At 38.6% G+C, this 21,571-nt stretch overlaps 1 protein-coding gene and 1 long non-coding RNA gene across 3 annotated transcripts in view; one reads left to right on the top strand and one right to left on the bottom strand.

Annotated features, from left to right (window-relative positions):
- Positions 1-8,382, top strand: part of LOC138402940 (uncharacterized) — a 354,014-nt gene extending 345,632 nt beyond the window's left edge. The window contains exons 2-3 of one of the 2 annotated variants that reach the window (XR_011237248.1): positions 6,857-7,271; positions 7,380-8,382. This is a non-coding gene — a long non-coding RNA (uncharacterized lncRNA). Of the gene's footprint in view, positions 1-6,856 lie in introns of both variants that reach the window. The other variant, XR_011237247.1, reaches the window with a different exon arrangement.
- LOC117985893 (uncharacterized) overlaps positions 1-21,571 on the bottom strand; it is a 112,403-nt gene that overhangs the window by 41,918 nt on the left and 48,914 nt on the right. The gene's annotated exons all lie outside the window — the stretch shown is intronic.

Here is a 21,571-nt window from a genome sequence, read left to right as displayed (position 1 = left end):
TCCGGGATAAAAAGTATGTTACTCTCTCAACTATACTCATGCAAAAAATCACGTTAATTCGTTGCTCTGTTCAGACGTGATTGAAGGACAAACCAACAAACCAATATACCAACAAACAAACAGACTTTCGCATTTATAATATGGGTAGTGATTACTTCACTAGATATTGCCTGCAACTTCGCGTAGTTTTACAGTAGTTTTTTCATCCCCTGAGAAATTTTTGATTTTCCGGGATAAAATTAGCCTATAATTTGTTTTTTTTTTGGAAAATAAAGAATGTTAGCCATGTTAAATGACTAATATTCCCCTTTCCTCTCCAACTAAGCGTCAGGCTTGTGCTACGAGTAGGTACGACAATAGTGCAACGGGCGGGGTTTGAACCGTCGACCTTTCGGTTTTCAGGCCACTCCTTTACCGGTTGAGCTATTGAGGCTTTAGAAGGTTTGCTCAGTGAAAACACACCCTAAGCTTAAAATTAGCGACGCCCGCCTAACGAGTAGAACTTCGAGTCGTTCCGTATCAGTGGAAGTTGTTTCTGTTTATTCGGCAGTTCCGAGTGAGTTTGCGGAAAGGGTACTCTTAAATTGAAAGACTTGTGTGGAATTAAGAAGCTTTCATTTGTGTCTACATGTTACGTTCATACAAAGATGTTGTAAAACTCCAGATAGGAAAAACGGAACTCTTATGGGATCACTTTGTTGTCTGTCTGTCGGTCTGTCAAGAAACCTACAGGGTACTTTCCGTTGACCTAGAATCATGAAATTTGGCAGGTAGGTAGGTCTTATAGCAGATATTAGGGGAAAAATCTGAAAACCGTGAATTTGTGGTTACATCACACAAAAAAACTAAATTGTGGTCATGAACTAATAATTAGTATTTTCAATATTTGAAGTAAGATAACTATATCAAGTGGGGTATCATATTATGAAAGGGCTTCACCTGTGCATTCTAAAACAGATTTTTATTTATTCATCATAATTTTTGAATTATCAGGCAACATGTCGAAAAACTACGACTGTAGTACGCAACCCTCGTTGCGCGAGCCTTAAGGTACGGACAGACGTGCTCATTACTAGCACGAAAGCATGCTTTTATTGAGCAAGTGCTCATTAGTAGCACGTGTGTCATGTAATGAGCATGCTTATTTATAGCATGCTCATAAATCAACCGACGTTTGATTTTCGAGCATGCTACCTGAGGCGCGGGTAGAAGGGGGCGTGCTCCGAGCGCGTCTGAACAGGGTTTGCTTATTAGCATGTACTCAGTACAACATACAACATATAACTCTACAGTTTATTTAAGCATGCTTATTGCTGGCAAATGTGAACAGTTGCATGAGCATGCTAACATTAAGCTAGCATAAAAGCACGCTTTTTTTGAGCACGTCTGTCCGTACCTTTACTCGCACTTGGCGGGTTTTTGGTATATTGGTTTGTTTGTTAGTCTTTCAATCACGTCTCAACGGAGCAATGGATTGACCTGATTTTGAACATGTATATAGTTGAACACCTGTAGAGCGACATAGGCTACTGTTTATTCTGGAAAATTTAAGAGTTCCCACGCGATTTTTGAGAATCTAAACTCCGAAATAACATTAACAATAACACATAACTCCGAAAAAAGGTGCATGCCCAGGATCTAACCCCGGACCGGAGTAGGAAGCCAACATGTTAACTGCTAGTCTAACACCGCTCATAACCACGGATATCCTCTTACCCATTGGCAAACACATTTTTCCTTACTCCCTTCTCTTAGCTTCGATATCATCGTCTCAAAAGCTAATTAATCCAAGGGAGAAACAGCACTAAGCACACTAACGGCCTCTTTCTGCATTTGTAAAGAGCTTCATAAAAGCCTACCACTGAAAAGGAAACTCCGCACAACTAATTTTACCCTCTTTTCACAGAGTCTCACATTATTTTTCTTTTACTGCCTTCTAAGAAAATTTTGCAATTCAGAAAACATGTCGGCATTGGGATGGCGCATTGAGTTGCGGAAATTAGAGGTGCAGACCTCGAGGAAAACGCTGCGCTAGCGGTCCCGTCCGCGTCCGTGAAACTTCATCTCTCGCAGCCATCCAGTCACGTCGTGATCACAACTCATGCAACTTGCAACTAAATCGAAATATCGACAAATTAAAATTATCAAATTAATCGTGGTATGTACCCGTTATAATATTATGACGTTAACTCACGAAATACGCTTAAAATGATGATGTTGTATTCACAAATTAACCGATTTAAATTTTTTTGTTCACTTGTTTACTTACTTTGAATTATTTTTAATGAAGTAAAATATACTTATTTTTCGTTATAAAAAGATTTCGCGGAGCTCGTGTTCTTTTTTGGAAAAAAGGTTATCGAGTTGACTGCAAAAGCTGGCAGCTAACTTGGGCAAAGTATTAATTTGGCAAAGGGGCAATGTTGCCAAATCTTTGGTAATCAACAAACTTCGTCAAAATCGGCTAAGCGGTAACAGGTAACAGACACCCTTTCGTAATAAAATAATGAGTATGACAACAACGCACCACCATTTTTGAAGCACGCCTGGTAGGTGTCGAAAGGTGCGTAAACCTTGTGCCAATAATAAATAATAATAAATCTTTATTATATTTATATAGTCTGTGTTGCTAGGCGTATATGTCACATACACAAGCATAGGAATTTTCTTTACTTTTTAAAATACAATTTTATTGTACGAGCTTTGCCTATCTCAATTTTTATATTATAATATTATGTTTGGTACTAGAATATCACCACATAATGGATATCTCTAAGAATATGGCACCTCTTTGTTACAACTCATATGGCGTGCGGATAGGGGTAATATGTTCTTATTGTTTCGCACTACCACCTCATTGTTTACTATTATAGCCTTCTGGCAGAACTCCTTACTTCTTACATTTATTTTATGTTTTAGAAAAACTAAGATAATTAGCCACGTTAGGTACTGTTCTAGGTTCACGGTAATGAAAACCGTACGCTTAGTACGAGATTTTATGTATCACCAACGTTGATAGTATTCGAGTGTCGAAAACATTCCTCATTACAGTAAACTGGATCTTAATTGCCTTGTTTTAAATCTCAAGTTTGTCTACACATCTACAGCCAGCGCTCCAAGCGGAAACGTTGCAAAATTAAAATCAGTGGCATTGAATTTTTGACTTCAATTCAAGGCTCTGTAAGTTCATTTTACTTTGACGGTAGGTATTGTGTTTCGAGTCTCGAATTCTAGCAACGTTTGGTGAGACGTAAAGTCTTATACCAAGCGTACCGTATTCATGATACGCTTCCTCTTTTTTCTAACGGCTAAAGAAGTGGACTAAAAACCGAAAAGTCGGAGGTTCAAACCCCGCCCGTTGCACTATTGTAGTACCTACTCCTAGCACAAGCTTGACGCTTAGTTGGAGAGGAAAGGGGAATTGTAGTCATTTAACACGGCTAATTCTTAAAAAAAAAACTGCTGGACATATTATGTGGGTCTCTTGTAGGGAGGTTCACAAGAAAGCTCAAAGTCACTCCGCGGGTGATGGAGAGAGCTTTGCTTGGAATTTTTTACGTGATCAATGAGGAGATCCGTAGGAGAAGTAGAGTAACCAGCGTAGCTCAACGGGTTGGGAAGCTGAATTGGCAATGGGCAAGGCAAATATAGTTCAAAAACTCAATAGATGTGGGGGCCCCAAGTTACTAGAATCGCGACCTTGCAACGAAAAACGCAGCGTTGGAAGACCCCTACCCACTAGGTGGATACTGGTTGGACTTTGGTTGCTTGGTATTCAAATGAAAATCGGTCCATCGCACTCGATGGTCTCCGTACCAACGTACAAGAAATAACACTTTTTATAATTTTCATAGCAGTCATTTTGAAAGTTCTATTAGGTATTTGTTGTTATAGCGGCAATAGGAATACACATTATGTTGAAAATTTCAACTCTTTCCTATTATGCTTCATGAGATAGGGTAGGTACAGCTCGGTGACAGACAGACGGATGGACGGACGGGCTGACGGACAGCGGAGTCTTAGTCCCGTATAAGGTCCCGTTGGCACCCTTCGAATATGGAACCCTAAAAATGAAATTGCGTTTTTTTTTTCATTTTTCGTGTACCAAATTTGTAGTTATCATAAAGTAATAATAAATCAAGTTACATTACCTATTACCTTTTATAATAAAATTCCGCAAACTATTTTGGACTTACCTTTGCACAAGTTTAAGAAATCTATTAAAAATATGCTCCTGAAAAAAGCATATTACACAATTGAAGATTATCTAAATGATAAAAGAGCGTGGATTTGACCTGCAGCTCGTTCCAGCAACGCACAAGACTGCAAATACTATTTTATATGGCATAATCTCGTACCTATATCAAATATTTGAAAAGAGCAACCGCCGAGTTTCTTGCTGGTTCTTCTCGGTAGGAAAGGCATTCCGAACCAGTGGTAGATGCATCCGACTATTCGTAAGTGCTTGTAAAAGTTTATACGAATAAAAAAGATTTTTATTTATTTATTTATTTATTTATTGGAAATTCTTATCTCTTAAATTACGTTTGTATAGAGCGAGATGGGAGCAAGTGACCGAGAGTCCTCTGTTAAATTCAATTTGCAAGATTTCGCCTAAACCAACAAGACTAGTAAACTAAACTAGGTACTTTACATAAATAAATAACAGCTCGTTAATTACTAAATGCCATCACAATCAAAACAAATTGTCATTATTAAGGATTTTAATTAAACTTTTAATTGATTTTACTACAACGATCTAAGAGTTAGCGTGCACCACGGAAAATTTCCGTACGTTTTTTTCCCGCAAAATCTGTCAACTATAGAACTACATAGAAGTGTGCGCACTGCGGAATTAACACCGCAACTCGCCGCACCGTAGTGCGCGCTAGCTCTAAGGGAAGATTCTACAACCGACGCAGTGAACCAAGAAGACTTTGCGTGGGACTTCCTATTTGTGGGATCTGGGGTTCGATCCCGGGCACGCACCTCTAACTTTTCGAAGTTATGTGCGTTTTAAGTAATTAAATATCACTTGCTTTAACGGTGAAGGAAAACATCGTGAGGAAACTTGCATGTCTGCGATTTCTCCATAATGTTCTCAAAGGTGTGTGAAGTATACCAATCCGCACATGCCAGCGTGGTAGACTATGGCTAAAACCCTTCTCACTCTGAGAGGAGACCCGTGCTCTGTAGTAAGCCGGCGATGGGCTGATCATGTCATATGATTAATGTATAGATAGTATACATGATTGAAACTTCCCAAAACATAATGGATGCACTGTAAAAGCCATCAGCGAACCGTCAGATATCAAATGAAGACTAAAAATAGTTCGTCTTTTGCAAACTAACTTGGCAATTTAAGTTTTGAAAACTGGCCCGAGTTGGCGCTCGCTAAAGGTTTAAACGTCGGTCCCGCGCTTGAGAGGTTTCCTATTTGTATGGTACAAGTTATTAGAGAAAGCGTTAAATCACTAAAATTAACAAAATGACAGCTTTACAAGACTAAAGCTATATTTTTCATTTATTTTTACCCTACAGAAAATAAATTAGAGACGTTATAATAAGTAACGAAGAATTTCATAAAGAAACAGAAAATATTTATTTATTTGCCAATGGTTTCACAGACGAAATTATAAAAATTTTCGTTTGTGAGAGTACCGAAAAGGATATAATATTTTAAATGTGAATTCTAAACGGGGGATAGGTTTGTTACCAGCTTGGTATTTTAAGAGCCACTGGATTAGGCGGCGATGATGATTATAAATATATTCTTCAATTGCATTAAATAATGCCATTCATATATATTTTACGTATACCTATACAAGGAAAAGGTGACTGACTGACTGACTGATCTATCAACGCACAGCTCAAACTACTGAACGGATCGCGCTGAAATTCGGCATGCAGATAGCTATTATGATGTAGGCATCCGCTAAGAAAGGATTTTTCTCAATTCAACCCCTAAAGGGTTAAAATAGGGGTTTGAAGTTTGTATGAAAGTCTGTCAGTTTTGAAGTTAGAAGTTAGAAGTTGTGTAGTTAATATTTTTGCAATTAGCAGTATGACATATTTCATTAAGCTCATATTATGTTAAAATCTCATTGTTAAAGATCAAGTTTAAGGGTGTAAAATAGGGGTTTAAAGTTTGTTTACTCCACGCAAACGAAGTCGCGGGCATAAGCTAGTATTTTATGTATTGCTAAGCGCAAATCTTGAGAACAGCTGAACCGATTTCGCTAATTCTTTTATTTGTAATATTCTTTGAAGTAGGAGGATGGTACTTACGGAGAGAAAAATTTAAAAAATTGCCTGAAAAAGTCAAAACACAACACTTTTCTATAATCCCATACAAAAGATTCGTAAAAATACAATAAAGTCAATTTGAACTTTAATAACACGACCATAAAGTTTAAGTGTTAGTGGAGGGTGTCGTATAAATATTAATGTCAATATTTGTCAATATTTATACGATGGTAGCATTACTCACAAACTGTCTGTGGAAAAATAAAAAATTAAAGAATCGACTGTGGCTGTACAAAGTTCGCCCGGTCAGCTAGTGTAGAATAATTATTGTGTAAAATTCCTAAATTGATTGTTTACATTATACGATTTACAAAAGAAAGGATAATATTATGATGGTCGCATAAGTTATAAAAGTTCCTTGCCGACTATTTTCAGTAGAAAATCCTTTCCAAACAATAGAAAACATAATGGCTCATAAATACATAAATATTTCATTAGTCAAGCATAGTTTTAGCATTAGTCACATATATTTTTTTTTTTTTTTTTATTCAGATACAAGTTAGCCCTTGACTGCAATCTCACCTGGTGGTAAGTGATGATGCAGTCTAAGGTGATAGCGGGCTAACCTGCAGGCCTAGCATGGGCCGGGAAATTTTCTCCCCGAGGAAAGGATAAAATTTTTATCCCCTCCGATAGTTATTTCCACTCTCCGAGCATGGGCACAGGGTTGGATATAATTATCCCCGGTGATAAGGCGGGGAAAGACTAGTCCTCGGTTAATGTCAAAGTGTTATTATTTTTTATCTGTGCTTTTGATTTTGCTCGTTTTCGTTACTCGTAACTCGTCTGTGGCTGCTTTTTATTTTAAAAGAGCTAGAAGCCGGAGCCGTAAAATAGTTTAAAAAACATTCACAGAAGATTATGCACGTAAGTATTGTTATTGTTTGTGTTTACCTAACCTAACTCCACTTTTGAATTATCCAAATTAAAAAATAATCGAATAGTTGAAATTCCTAGCTATCACAGTAAGTATCACAAAGACAATTTGTGTTAGTCAGTACACAAAATTGAAGTGATAATATATTGATATTGTTAGCGACAAAGAAATGCATAAATTGTTGTTTTATTTGCAGACATGGAAATATGTACTTGAAGAAGGGCACTGGCCACTGACTGACAAGTATGATGAGGCAGCTCGGGATGTAGGACCACCGGGAAATGTCTCAATAGTGCCGTCGGTCACATATATGAGCACATAAGTGTTCAATATTAATTATCACTGTTGGGCATAAATGCTCAACAGGAATTGGACCTGAAGACTCCATAATGGGCCAGCCAGAGAGATGCGTGTATTAATTTAGTTCTATTAAATGTGTGTCTTGTATAACAAACTCAAAATAACTTTAGGTACCTACCTATTGGAATAGGTAAGTTAGGTACACATCTTATCAACATAAAATATTTTCATTATTGTTTGAGATGATGATAAAACTAACAGTTTAGCACACTGCACTGAGAAGAGTTCAATATCACTTAAAATTGGTTAAGCTGGTATGGTTTGAGCTATTAAACTAACCTAATTTCTTTATAAGCATGTCAAGCCAATGTTTTTTATCTTATGGCAGGAAATCTTTGAAGTGTCGGTGGTGGACTATGGTGAGACTGTCGTTTCACCCACTTTGTACACAGTGGGTACTTTATAAAACCAATAGCCCCGAGTAGTTTTCCTATAAATGCCAATAAATAAATAAAAAGTAAGTAGAGGATATGTACATTTTTGTAATTTGTAAATAGTTATGAATATAGGAAGTTATTCTATGGCAGTGTGGTTTGATTGAACATTAAACTTGTTACTTCCTTTTCTTAAGGATAATAGCACTACTTTTAGATCTGTTAAGTTAACATCAGAGATTTGTGTACATCCAAATAAGCATTGTTTTAATTGGTATTCCTAATATTATGCCTAAGAGTTTGTGTTTGTTACTCAATCACACAGAAAGAGTACTTAAAGCAAAATTATTTTTTGAAGAAACTTATTTTTTGTTATAGCAGCAATAGAAATAAGTACAAAATTTCAACTTTAACCTGTTACGTTTCAGGAGACAGACAGATGGAGAGCTGAGACTGTAATAGGGTCCCATTGGTACCCTACAGAACCCTAGTAGTAGTAGTAGATATAAGGATGGGTTTGCACAAGGTGGTTTTAGGTAATAGGTACTTAAAGAAATATATTTTAATGCAAATATGTATTTATTATTCCATCCCTTTTTCCCTTTTATTGTCGGGCAACAGTTAGCAGTCTGGTTTGATCCATAGATATGTGAGATTTCTTTATTTGTTACATTTTCTAGTCTGTCCTTTGGTTGTTCCATTGGAATTCTGAAACATACAATTTATACATTAATGATTTTCAATAATAATAAATTAAGAGTAAGAGGATATACTGAAATGGTCTATAAAGTATAATAGGCTAACATATTTACTCTTACAAAACACTTATGATGAACCATTATAATTTGTAAAGTGTTATTGTGTTTGTGTATCATTATGTATTTAACTATGATATAGGTGTGTATTTTAATTTAAGAATTGTTTTGTTAAATTAGACTCCTGCCTATTTTGTACAAATAAATGATTTTATTATAATGAGTCATTGTGTTATTTTATATTTCCAATAATCCATACTAATATTATAAATGCGAAAGTGTGTCTGCCTGTCTGTCTGCTAGCTTTTCACAGCCCAACAGTCTAACCGATTTAGATGAAATTTAGTACCTACAGAGTTAGCTTACATCCCGAGGATGGACACCGGCTACTTTTTATTCTGGAAAATCAAATAGTTCTCACAGGATTTTCAAAACCTAAATCCACACAGATGAAGTCGCGGGCAATAGTCATCCCATGACCTTGACTTGTATCTCACTGGTAACTACCATCTGCCAAGAGTCTTATAGATGTGAGGACGTAGAATAAATAGATAATAGCCGCATGTAGGACCTATTTGTAGGTACCTACTACCTACCTAAGTAGGTACCTATTCGTTTGCACAAGATGGTTTTAGGTAATAGGTAAGTACTTAGGTACTTACTTTTATGAATCCATCCATCGAATTAATCGGCTTTAGTGCTTCATTAAGCTGCTCGCACAAGTACAGCACATAATATTTGTCCATCCGAAACAAGTGTCGGAACTCAGCGTCGGGAAATTCAAAGGGATTACTTCCATCACTAATTACGTGCTCATGTTATTTTCGTTCTAAATTCTCTATTTCAAACTAATAAAAAAAGCGCGAGACATGTTTTTTGATCTTTTAATAATTGAGTTAAAGTTCTATGAGCATTATACCCACCTCAAATCTCGAGGATAAAATTATCCCTCTCAAATGTCAAAAAAGGACAGTTTATCTTCTTTTATTTGGCCCCATGCTATAGACGGTGGATAAATAGTCCCCCGAGTCCCCGTGAAATGTCAAACGGGGATAAACTTCTCCTCTCCCCTGTTGCCGTGCTCTGAGGGGTGGAGAAGTTAATGTTATCTCCTGTGCAGTGGATAAAATCGGGGGATATAATTTTTATCTTCGGCCCATGCTAGCCGTGCTGGAAGGGGTATGGCAGTTTTTAATAAACCCATACCCCTTTGGTTTCTACACAGCATCGTGCCGGAACGCTAAATCGCTTGGCGGCACGGCTTTGCCGGTAGGGTGGTAACCAGCCACGGCCGAAGCCTCCCACCAGACCAGACCAGAAATTAAGAAATTATAAAATTCCAAACCCCTGCCAGGAATCGAACCCGGGACCTCCCACTATTAAGACCACAGCACTCACCACTGCGCCAGGGAGGTCGTCAAAATTATCAGCAATACATAAATATTTTTAAATATTTTTACTGCCATGGAACCTCTAAACAAAACGTATCACTTGTCGCTTATGTCTTGCGCTCCTACATTAGGCTGCTCACGAACGCTTTTAGCTGTAATTTTAGTAATTTCGGTCGGTTCAAGTCGATTCCTCGCTCGTGACTGCTATCCTAACTTCATTAATGTTAATTTGCTGCTTGTGTAGTTTAAATTGCATGTGCATAGTACAGTGCGACAAGGCTATCTTTACTACCATAATATGTACCATAACTTTCAATCAACCATTTGACGTTGAGAATTTTATTTTCTCAAGAATTACAGATTCAGTTTTTATCAAATAAAACGAGTCGCCTTGTCATTAAGTTATGTAGTTAGAAAAATAACGCTGCGGTATTCTTTGCTGGTGCAGTTTTTAATTGAATTTTCTGGAAGCTAGTTTCGTTCTTGTGGGTGCTGAGTCGCCATTTTAACGCTGACAAAAATAAAGAATAGTGCGGTTTAGGTGTGAAGCTAATTGTAGGTACGTATCAAAATTCTAGTAAATTCTTTTAATTAGTTTTAAATGCATTGAAATTTAGTTATTTTTAGGGTTCCGTACCTCAAAAGGAAAAACGGAACCCTTATGGGATCACTTTGTTGTCTGTCTGTCTGTCTGTTTGTCTGTCCGTCTGTCTGTCAAGAAACCTACGTACTTCTTCCCGTTGATCTGAAATTATGAAATTTGGCAGGTAGGTGGGTCTTATAGCTGGTATTAGGGGAAACGGGCTGAAACCCGTGAATTTGTGGTTACATCACACAAAAAAAATTAAATTGTGGTCATAAAATAATAATTAGTATTTTCAATTTTCTAAGTAAGATAACTATATCAAGCATTATCAAGTGAGGTATCATATGAAAGGTCTTCACCTGTGCATTCTAAAACAGATTTTTTAATTAATTTTTTAGAAGGAAGCTGGTTTCGTTTTTGTCGAGCGCGAGTGACGTGTGGAGCTGCGGGGCGTCCCCCCGCCTCATTCCCCGATTGCCATCTCGACCTGTCGCGAACTATACATGTCCAACATTCTAAGCATTGGAGAGGATGCAACTTAATTGATATTTACTTACCTCAATTATTTTGAACTGGAAGATGGCTGCCCGTGACTTTGTCATTATCATCATCAACTGTTCACCGGCTCACTACTGAGCATGTGTCTCCTCTCAGAATGAGAAGGGGCTTAGCCATAGTCTATCACGCTGGCCAAGTGCAGATTACCAGGCTTAACACGCCTTTGAAAACATTATGGAAAACTCTCAGGCATGCAGGTTTCCTCACAATGTTTTCCTTTACCGTTAAATCAAGTGAAATTTAACTCCGAAAAATTAGAAGTGCGTGCCCGGGGTCGAACCCCCGACCTCCCGTATAAGAGGATATAAGGCGTACGGATCACGAAGCTCATTCACTTACATCCAATAAATTATCTGAATTTCTGAATTGCATCGGAGTAATAAACTATGAAGAAAATTGGAAAATTGAATCAGTTCGAAACCAATTAATATGAGTCAAACTTCTCATGATATAGATTCAATAAGAACTTTCGAAAGTTTTTCTTATAAGGGAAGTCAAAATTATTTAAAGACAAATCACTTACCTACTGTAGAAAATCTAGGCTCAACCTAGAAAAGCAGCTGGCAACCCCATTTGCCGCCGGTGGCGCCTCTGTCGCAGCTCGCGGGCGTGCACTTCTCTCTCAATATGTCCGCCGCCTTGTGAACTCATTTGCTTGTACTTAATTTACTTTATAACTAATAAACAGATTGACTTTAAAGTATACCGGGACGTTTTTCTTTACTTCACTTACCTACACATTTCCTCATAACGAATCATCTATACTATAGCCCACGACTTGGTCCACGCGAAGACGAGTGAACTTTACTTGTGGTAACGTGGTGTCGTTTACATGTGCATTGCGTAAGTGTGCGTGCATATCGGACCAATCAGTTGCGACCAAACGCTCGCAAACGCACACATTTAGTGTACCTTACTTATACCGATACGACTTAAACACAAGCACGAGCCACTCGTCTTCGTGAAATGCAAAGAGCGATTGCGATTACTGCACTTCAGTTATCCGAGTTCTCTCTCTCTATCTCGGATGTGCCTCGGATTCAGGACATAAGAAGTGTAATGTCAAAGATTTCTACTGAATAGCTTAGATTCGGATCAAAGATTTATAGATTAGTGCGTAAGTAATATCCGAGTTCAGTCCGAGTTTTTTTATATCGGTACTAGATGATGCCCGCGACTTCGTCCGCTTGGGTCTAGGTTTTTAAAAATCCCGCGGGAACTCTTTGATTTTCCGGGATCAAAAGTAGCCTATGTCCTTCCCCGGCATACAAACTATCTCTGTACCAAATTCCATCAAAATCGGTTAAACGGATAGCCGTGAAAAGCTAGCAGACAGACAGACAGATAGACACAGGCGCACTTTCGCATTTTTTAGCCATGTTAAATGACTAATATTCCCCTTTCCTCTCCAACTAAGCGTCAGGCTTGTGCTAGGAGTAGATACGACAATAGTGCAACGGGCGGGGTTTGAACCGTCGGGCTTTCGGTTTTCAGTCCACTTCTTTACCAGTTGAGCTATTGAGGCTCTATTTATATTTATCTCTATTTATAATATTAGTATGGAAGTATGGGTTTTCACTGACTCGGATCGGATGAGTGCGTAGCCGCTGTTATATGTACGCTCAAATACAATTCCCATTCACGAAAGATAATAACTTATAGCTCAAAGGACACAATTTAAAACGGAAGCGGTTGCAGCTCGGAAATAAATCATATTACGAAATAAATCATATTAAAACGTGTGGTTGCAGCGTCAGGTTAAACCAACGACTGCACTGCGCTTATTTTAACTTTTATCAAAGACTAACAGCTGCCCACAACTTTGTCCAGAACACAGTTTGTGTTGAACAGAATCACTAACTAAATAGTAGTCTTATTTCCAAGTTTTCATTCGCATACTGTCAATATTGTCAATTATTCTTTACTAGCTTATGCTCGCGACTTCGTCCGCGTGGACTACACAAATTTCGACCCCCGATTTCACCCCCTTAGGAGTTGAATTTTCAAAAATCCTTTCTTAGCTACGTCTACGTCATAATAGCTATCTGCATGCCAAATTTCAGCCCGATCCGTCCTGTAGTTTGAGCTGTGCGTTGATAGATCAGTCAGTCAGTCAGCCAGTCAGTCAGTCAGTCAGTCAGTCAGTCAGTCAGTCAGTCACCTTTTCCTTTTATATATTTAGATTTAGATTTTTTTAGAACCATAGTAACTGACATAGCTAAACGGGTCGTGAAGCTGAAATGGCAGGGCACATAGTTCGAAAAACCGATAAACTGGATAAATGGAGTCCTAAGTTGCTAGAATGGCGACCTCGCACCGAAAAGAGCAGCGTTGGAAGACCACCACTAGGTGGAGTTGCGGGGAGTTGCTGGATTCAAGAGGCGCAAGAAGAGGAGATATGTTGCATCCCACACAGATTATAGGCTAATTTTTGTTCCGGAAAATGAATATTTTCCACATGATTTTAAAAACCCAAAATCCAGTTTCCGGAAGAAATCTCGGGCATCATCTCATCATCATCATTATCATCATCATCAACCAATAGACGTCCACTGCTGGACATAGGTCTCTTGTAGGGACTTCCACACGGTCTTACGCCGCCTGGATCCAGCGGCTCCCTGCGACTCGTATGATGTCGTCCGACCACCTAGTGGGGGGTCTTCCAACGCTGCGTCTTCCGGTGCGAGGTCGCCATTCCAGCACCTTGGGACCCCAACGTCTATCGGTTGTACGAACTATGTGCCCTGCCCATTGCCACTTCAGCTCTGCAACCCGTTGAGCTATGTCGGTTACTCTAGTTCTCCTACGGATCTCCTCATTTCTATTTGATCACGAAGAGAAACTCCAAGCATAGCTCTCTCCATCGCCCGCTGAGTGACTCTGAGCTTTCTTATGAGGCCCATAGTTAGCGACCATGTCTCGGATCCATATGTCATCACTGGCAACACGCAGGTGTTCGAAGACTTTGGTCTTCATGCAGTGAGGAATTTTAGACAAGAAAGCATCATCTAGTTAGTAATAAATCTTTCACGTAAGCGGTTCCACATGTTTCAAGGGGGCTTCCAACACTGCGTTTTCCGGTGCGAGGTCGCCATTCCAGCACCTTGGGACCCCAACGTCTATCGGTTGTACGAACTATGTGCCCTCCTACGGATCTCCTCATTCACTATCATCACTATTTTTTCACTATCATTTTGAACATTTCACCATGAAGGTTTGTATGTGTACTACAGCTTGTGATGTGACCACGGCTTCAATGGTTAGGTAATAAAAGAACTCAAAAAGTCAATCCAATTTTACATGCGGAAAAAATTACTCCTAGTAATAAAATATGTGTAGGTATATTACGTACGAAATTACGTTTCCTGTACATTAAACGTCTACAGATTATGAGAGCTTTCGTCTACGTGTCACATAATGGGTACTCGTAGCCTACTGAAGTAGGGTAGCGTACATATTTTTATATCAAAAGTTTATTACAATATCATAGCGCACGACCACACTAGGGATTTTTTGTTTTTGAAATAGAAATAATTGTTTTTGAGAATTGTAAATTTTTACACGTACATTTTTTTTAAATGGTATTTCGAATATTTCCTATGCCGAATATTTTTACAAGAATAAATATACAAAATTTCAAAAACATTTAACTAAAGCTTACGAAGTTATAAACCTGTGGTGTTGAGTCATTGTCCCGCAAAAACATGGTCACCCCGACCCCAACGAAGTCGCGGGTATCATCTAGTATCTCAATTAAACCCCTACCATTTTCAGAACGGGTCACGACCCTTAGCAATGAGGAACACGATGCAGAGAAAAGGAGAGCACTGTTCAATATTTTTACAAGATTTTCCATTTAAAATTGGCAAAGCGACTTTTTGTTGTGTAGATGTCGCTCAGGTGACCAAGCTTATGTCATAAAGAAAGATAGAAGCAAACAATACTAAGAATTACGAGGTCTAATGTGCTTCATTTATGAAATGAGATGACATCATATCAACACTAGGGAAGTAAATGAAAGGACTAATAATGTTGTTCGATTAAGGTACTGCCACATCATATTATCATCGTATAAAACATCAAAATTCAAAATTTTATTTGATTTAGAGTGTCAATCAGTGTTTGAAATGTACTGATTCTGAGTACAACTAAATTTTAGAGTATTCGCATCATTTTCTTACTAACGTAATATGAAAAAAACAGACATAGTTTGACAGTTTTAAGATATGAAAGGGCTTTATCTGTACATTCTAAAACAGATTTTTGAACTACCGTGTAAAATGTCGAAAAAATACGACTGTAGTACGGAACCCTCGTTGCGCGAGCCTGATTTGCACTTGGCTGGTTTTTTTTTAGTTAAATTGAAATTCTTTTTCAAGACAAAGGTTTGTCGGTACTCGTATATCTGTAAATAGATATTAAGTGTGCGAAATCCCACTCCTAGTGTGTTAATACCTTGGGTACACGCTTCTTATTGAAACACGACCCCTGTGAGTGACATGAAGAGAGTGGGTTATTGCTTCAGAAGTCTGTTAGTATAGGGTTACCATAAATAAACTTTCTATGAAATCTTGTAGCCTGGTTATCTATAAAAGGTGACTGACTGATCTATCAACGCATAACTCAAACTACTGAATTGATCGGACTGAAATTTGGTATGCTGATAGCTATTATGACGGAGGCATTCTTTAAGAAAGGCTATGTCAAAATTCAACCCTTAAAGGGGTAAAATGGGGGGTTGAAATTTGTATGAAATACTTCCGTATCAATTCCGCCGTGTGCATACGCAAAAGTCGCTGCAACTTCATGTTCAAGGGGACTTTCACATATTTAAATTACTGATTCAAACGGTTGCTGTCGACCGAGTTGCCGGGCAACTTGTCGACCGTGCGTAATAACAATTAGAGCGATTCGCACGGTTGACTAGTTGCCCGGCAACTCAGTCGACGGCGACCGTTAGAATCTGTAGTTTATATGGAAGTCGTCGTGTCTATGCGCACGCAGTCGCTTGTAGTCGCATGCAGTGCGTACAGGTACGGAGACATCCATATAAATTACCTGCAGGGTCTTAACCTCTCAAAGTTTAGTTTTCTGAAGATATTTATTATTTTATCCTGTCCTGAATTTTTATCTCAAAGCGTGGTAACCCTAGTTTACATGACTTATTAATATACGAGTAATATTGCTTCCCCAGAACTTGTTATGAGCAATCGCATATCCGGGATTGCTTTTTCTTATTATCTTCTGTAAGAAATCTCAGAGTCACTCAGCGGGCGATGGAGAAAGCTATGCTTGGAGTTTCTCTATGTGATAAAATCAAAAATAAGGAGATCCGTAGAAGAACTAGAATAACTGACATAGCTCAACGGGTTACGAAACTGAAGTGGCAATGGCCAGGGCACATAGTTCGGAAAACCGATAGACGTTGGGGGTCCTAAGGTGGTGGAATGGCGACCCCGCACCGGAAAATGCAGCGTTGGACGACACCCTACTAGGTGGATGGACGATATCAGACAAAGTCACAGGGAGCCGCTGGATTCAGCCGGCGCAAGACGGTGGCATGTGGAAGTCTCTACAAGAGACTTATGTCCAGCAGTGGACATCTCACCCTACATCGCTTGGCATTACGTGCTTGCCTAGAGGCTGGGACCCAGCAACGGCCGAAGCCAAATAAAATAAAATCGTAGCGGTTCGTAGCGGTCTACGGTTTATAAATCAATCATCATCATCATCATCATCATCTCGACCCATCATCGCCGGCGTACTATTCATGCATGGACTCCTCTCATAATCAGAGGTTTCTCATTCTGAAAGGAGACTAGTTCTGGGCGGTCACAGTCCATCACGCCGGCCAAGTGGAGACCGACAGAATTCACACACATTTGAGAACATAATGGAAAACTCAGGCATGCAGGTTTCCTCACGATATTTGTCCTTCACCGTTAAAGCAAGTGATATCTGATAAGTCTAATTAATTATTTTCTCATGTATTCAAAAAAATATTTACCTTGAAAAAATAACTCTACACTGAACCACTTATAATCTCTGAATTGGGTTAAAAACCTCATTTCCCTCTCTATATTATCCACTTGAATATTCTAATTATAATGAAAATAAAAAATATTATTTTTCCAAACAAGTGTGTCAGGGTCAACTTTGTCTTTAAGCCACGAGCCGGCGATTTTGAGCAACTCACTCATCACTTCCTTAACTATAATTGCGAAAGTGTGTTTGTTTGTTGGTTTATTAGTTTCTTGGTTTATTGGTTTGTTGGTTTGTCCTTCAATCACGTCGTAACGGTGCGATGCAGGATAGCGTGAGTGACTTACGGGTGTGCGGGACTTCTCCCCGCCTCATGTCTCGATTGCCATCTCGACTTGTCGCGTACTATACATCCAAATGATAACACAGTGTGAACGCTCCTTTAATACACATTTCTCCATTACCAACTTAACTGAAAGTATCCAAATTGTAGCACTAACTTCTTGTTGAAACGTTTAACATTTCAGCATTCCTAAACTTGTGCTCTTCACGCCCTACTTTAATAATTCCATCTACCCTCAGAATTCAGAAGTTTTCCCTAATGAACTCTTAGCGCGTACTTATGAGATTAAATTATTGTAAATGCTGGTTGTACCTTAACCTAGTCTTCGCGTAGATAATTGAAGTGGCAATGGGCGCGAGGTATTAATAGAAGTTGGGGTCCCAAGGTACTGGAATGGCGACCTCAGACTGGAAAGCTGAAAGGCCCCCCACTAGGTGGACAGGACATCAAACGAGTCTCAGGGAGCCGCTGGATTCAGGCGGCCCAATATTATTATTTTAATACAAGTTAATCCTTGACGACAATCTCACCTGGCGGTAAGTGATGATGCAGTCTAAGATGGAAGCGGGCCAACCTGGAAGGCGTATGGCAGTTTTATTATTAAATCCACACCCGTTTGGTTTCTACACGGCATCGTACCGGAATGCTAATTCATCGCCGGTGAGGATGACGATGCACGGAGGAGTAGCAGAAAGTATTTTATCAGACCAAAAGGAAAACTTTCTATGAACTCATGAAACAGCTGAAAAAGCGATATGATATAAGGTACGTCTCATACTACAAATAAAGCTAAGTATCCAGTAAACTACATTTGCAATTTGCTATTCCGTAGCGTAGGTAAGCGATACTTTCCGGCGGAAAGCTTGTTCACACTCAGAGTTTACATCAGCCAATATTATCTTCTCTGATAATAGTCAGTGTAGCACACGAGTGTAAAAAGATACTAAGTGCTTTTGTCTTAACTAATACCAAGACACTTAGCCTTTTTACACTCATGAGTTTGCCAACGTTGAAAATAAAATCTTTGGTTCAAAAATTTCGACTTTAAATCAAGGCCTATATTAGGATCATTTTCCTCTAATATTATTGTCGTTGGATGTTGAAATTGTATCAACGTTTGGTGAGATTCTCAGCGTCCTCTGTCCTCCTACTACCATCTACTGCAATCACCCACACGTCTACCCAGCGCAGCGTGGTGATTAAGGAGCAAACCCCTAATTCTTTAGTCCAGCTGTGGACTCTTATAGGCGGTGAAATTTAATGCACACAGTACGCAAAAAAGACAGCTACAATAGCCTAAGCACAACAAGTATAACAACGCTTTCTCTCTTCCATTTTGAATCGATGCAGATGGTGCGTTGCAAAAGTCGCCAAAATGTAAAGCGAAATATCGCGCTGCATTCCCAAAGATAGTGGATATCCAGCTTTATGTTTACTTTTCATACATTGCAAGAGTTTGTATGCCAATGTGATCTTATCTTGCGAGGAAATTAAACTTGCCAGCATGATAACGTGTTTTCAATAAACATTTTACTCTGGATTTTCTGTACGACTTTTCCGAGTTGCTCGTATTTCATACTAGTAGTTTGTGGAATAAAATTATTTGCTTGCGTTGGTAAGCTCTTTTGTTTACCATGTCTTTACTGAAAATTATGGCGCATTGAAAGAAATGTGATGGCTTAGTAGTTAAAACGCTTGGATTACGGGTTCAAGTCCTGGGCAAGTAGTTTTAAAAAAATAGGACACGCATTCACAAATCACAAAAATGAAAGAGCACAGCATTGATAGTAGTAATAGATGGGCCAATAATGAATAATCTGTCTAATACAGGCTATTCAAAAATCCCGCAGAAACTCTCGCGATAAAATGTAGCATACTATTTACCGTGAACTGGCAACCCATTTATTTCATAACACAGTTTACACCTACTTAACACAGTTTACACCATAGAGCAGAAACAAAGAGGAGTTGGCCTAAGCAACTGTGCACTGTGATTTTCAACTAGGTCCTGACGTCATCACTGTGGGCGGGGCCTTAGTTAGTATGCTGTCTGCGTTCGTCAGGTTCACATATATTGAGACTCGTATTATCGGTGTGTTTTCGCGTTTTTAAGAACAAAAGGATGGAGTGTTGTGTTTTATCGTGTCAAAGTTATTCAGACAGACGTTCTGATGCTATGAATGGTATCACATTTCATTTGTAAGTAATTTTATACGTAATTATTAAAATAGTTCTAGATTATTGACATCTAGTGTGAGATAGCTGAACTATGTAGTGACATCAATATATCGATGTTAGGTCGCTAAGTGAGTAGTTTTGCTACTAACCCGCAGATGGAAAATTGAGAAGTGGGCGGCGTTCCACAACCCCTCACCCCGCAAAATGTCACTCGATATTTCATAGGGAAATCTTAATACAACATCTCCTCTTTGTTTCTGCTCTATGGTTTACACATTGTATTATTGTCTTCAAGTACAGCAGTGCAACGACTGGTAAAGATAGGCCACTCAGCTTGTGTTGAGACGTCGTAAGGCCCCTCAGACACAAACCTCAATAGCTCAACCGGTAAAGGAGTGGACTGAAAACCGAAAGGTCGACGGTTCAAACCCCGCCCGTTGCACTATTGTCGCACCTACTCCTAGCACAAGCCTGACGCTTAGTTGGAGAGGAAAGTGGAATATTAGTCATTTAACATGGCTAATATTCTTTTAAAAAAAAAAAACATCTGAGGTACCAGATGCCTCAACGCTGATTTTCAGGTAGGTACTGCTGGTTCCCAAAGTACATACAAAGGCGAAAGTCCTTTGAGTGGTCAAAATTAGATCCACATTTTAAGCCACGCATCGTTATTTTCACTCTACTTTATTTATTTGTTGGAAAATACTTACAATTTTGTATAACATTTTTCGATAAGATATCAAAGTATCTTTCAATTCGTTCGAGACATTTCTCCATTTCTTTGATCGCGGCAGGATTCCTTTGATCTGTCCCGAAAAAACGTCGCCATTAGGGTCGGTATAAATATTTTTTACTTAACGTTTATTACATAGATACTTATTTAATAATAATATACTTACTCCGATTTTAAGATTATAAAATTGAAGTGACGTATAATTTAATTTCACGTCTTACGGACGACGAAAAACATTTTTGTAACTGAAGTACCCCGTAAACGGTGAAACATGTTTGTCAAAATATATTTCGTGTTTGACAACTTGTTTGAACGTCTGCGGTGGTGTTTGATGCGTTTTAGAATAGAATATATTTTTATTCAAGTTAACTTTTACAAGTGCTTTGGAATCGTCAACTAGTGTAATTTACCACTAACCAAACTACGTGTTTGGTAAATTTGATTGACGGCGTGTTTGTTAAACATGCTTGAATTTGTACGCCGCGTTTGTCAAACAAACTACGTATTTGGAAAATTTTATTGACGGTGTGTTTTACAAACATGTTTGACTGTTTACGGGGCACTTAAGTAATAGGTAACTGCCTTACAAGATGTAGAAACATCTTAAGGCGCGCTGAGCGATTTTGAGATTGGAACTTCACGGTCACGTCACCAACATGCTAATTTTATTAGCTTTAAAAATTTGTTAAAAAGTTTAAAAATTTAACGCAACTATTATTAAGCAATTTTGTTATTTATCATCATTGTTTTTTTATTATTTGTTGTTGTTGTTGTTAACAAAATACAAACTGAAAACTTCAACTTTCTTAAGGTTCATGAGATACAGCCCGCTGACAGACAGACGGATGGTCAGCGTAGGCTAAGTAATAGGGTTCCGTTGGCACCCTAGGAAGGAAGGGTTGAATTACCTTGAAGTGTATGTAAAACACTATCATAGCCCATAAGAATTTATAAAACTTTATTGATGGTTTGGCCAATGTCAGTGACTTTGGTTCTTTTTTTTTCAGGCACAAGTTAGCCCTTGACTGCAATCTCACCTGGTGGTAAGTGATGATGCCGTCTAAGATGGAAGCGGGCTAACCTGTAAACCGCCTCCTCCTCCTTCGGATCTCTCTTCGGATTCGGTTA

This window comes from Maniola hyperantus, chromosome 10 (genome assembly GCF_902806685.2).
Source record: "Maniola hyperantus chromosome 10, iAphHyp1.2, whole genome shotgun sequence".
Lineage (NCBI taxonomy): Eukaryota > Metazoa > Arthropoda > Insecta > Lepidoptera > Nymphalidae > Maniola > Maniola hyperantus.
This window is presented reverse-complemented; position numbering and strand designations above follow the sequence as displayed.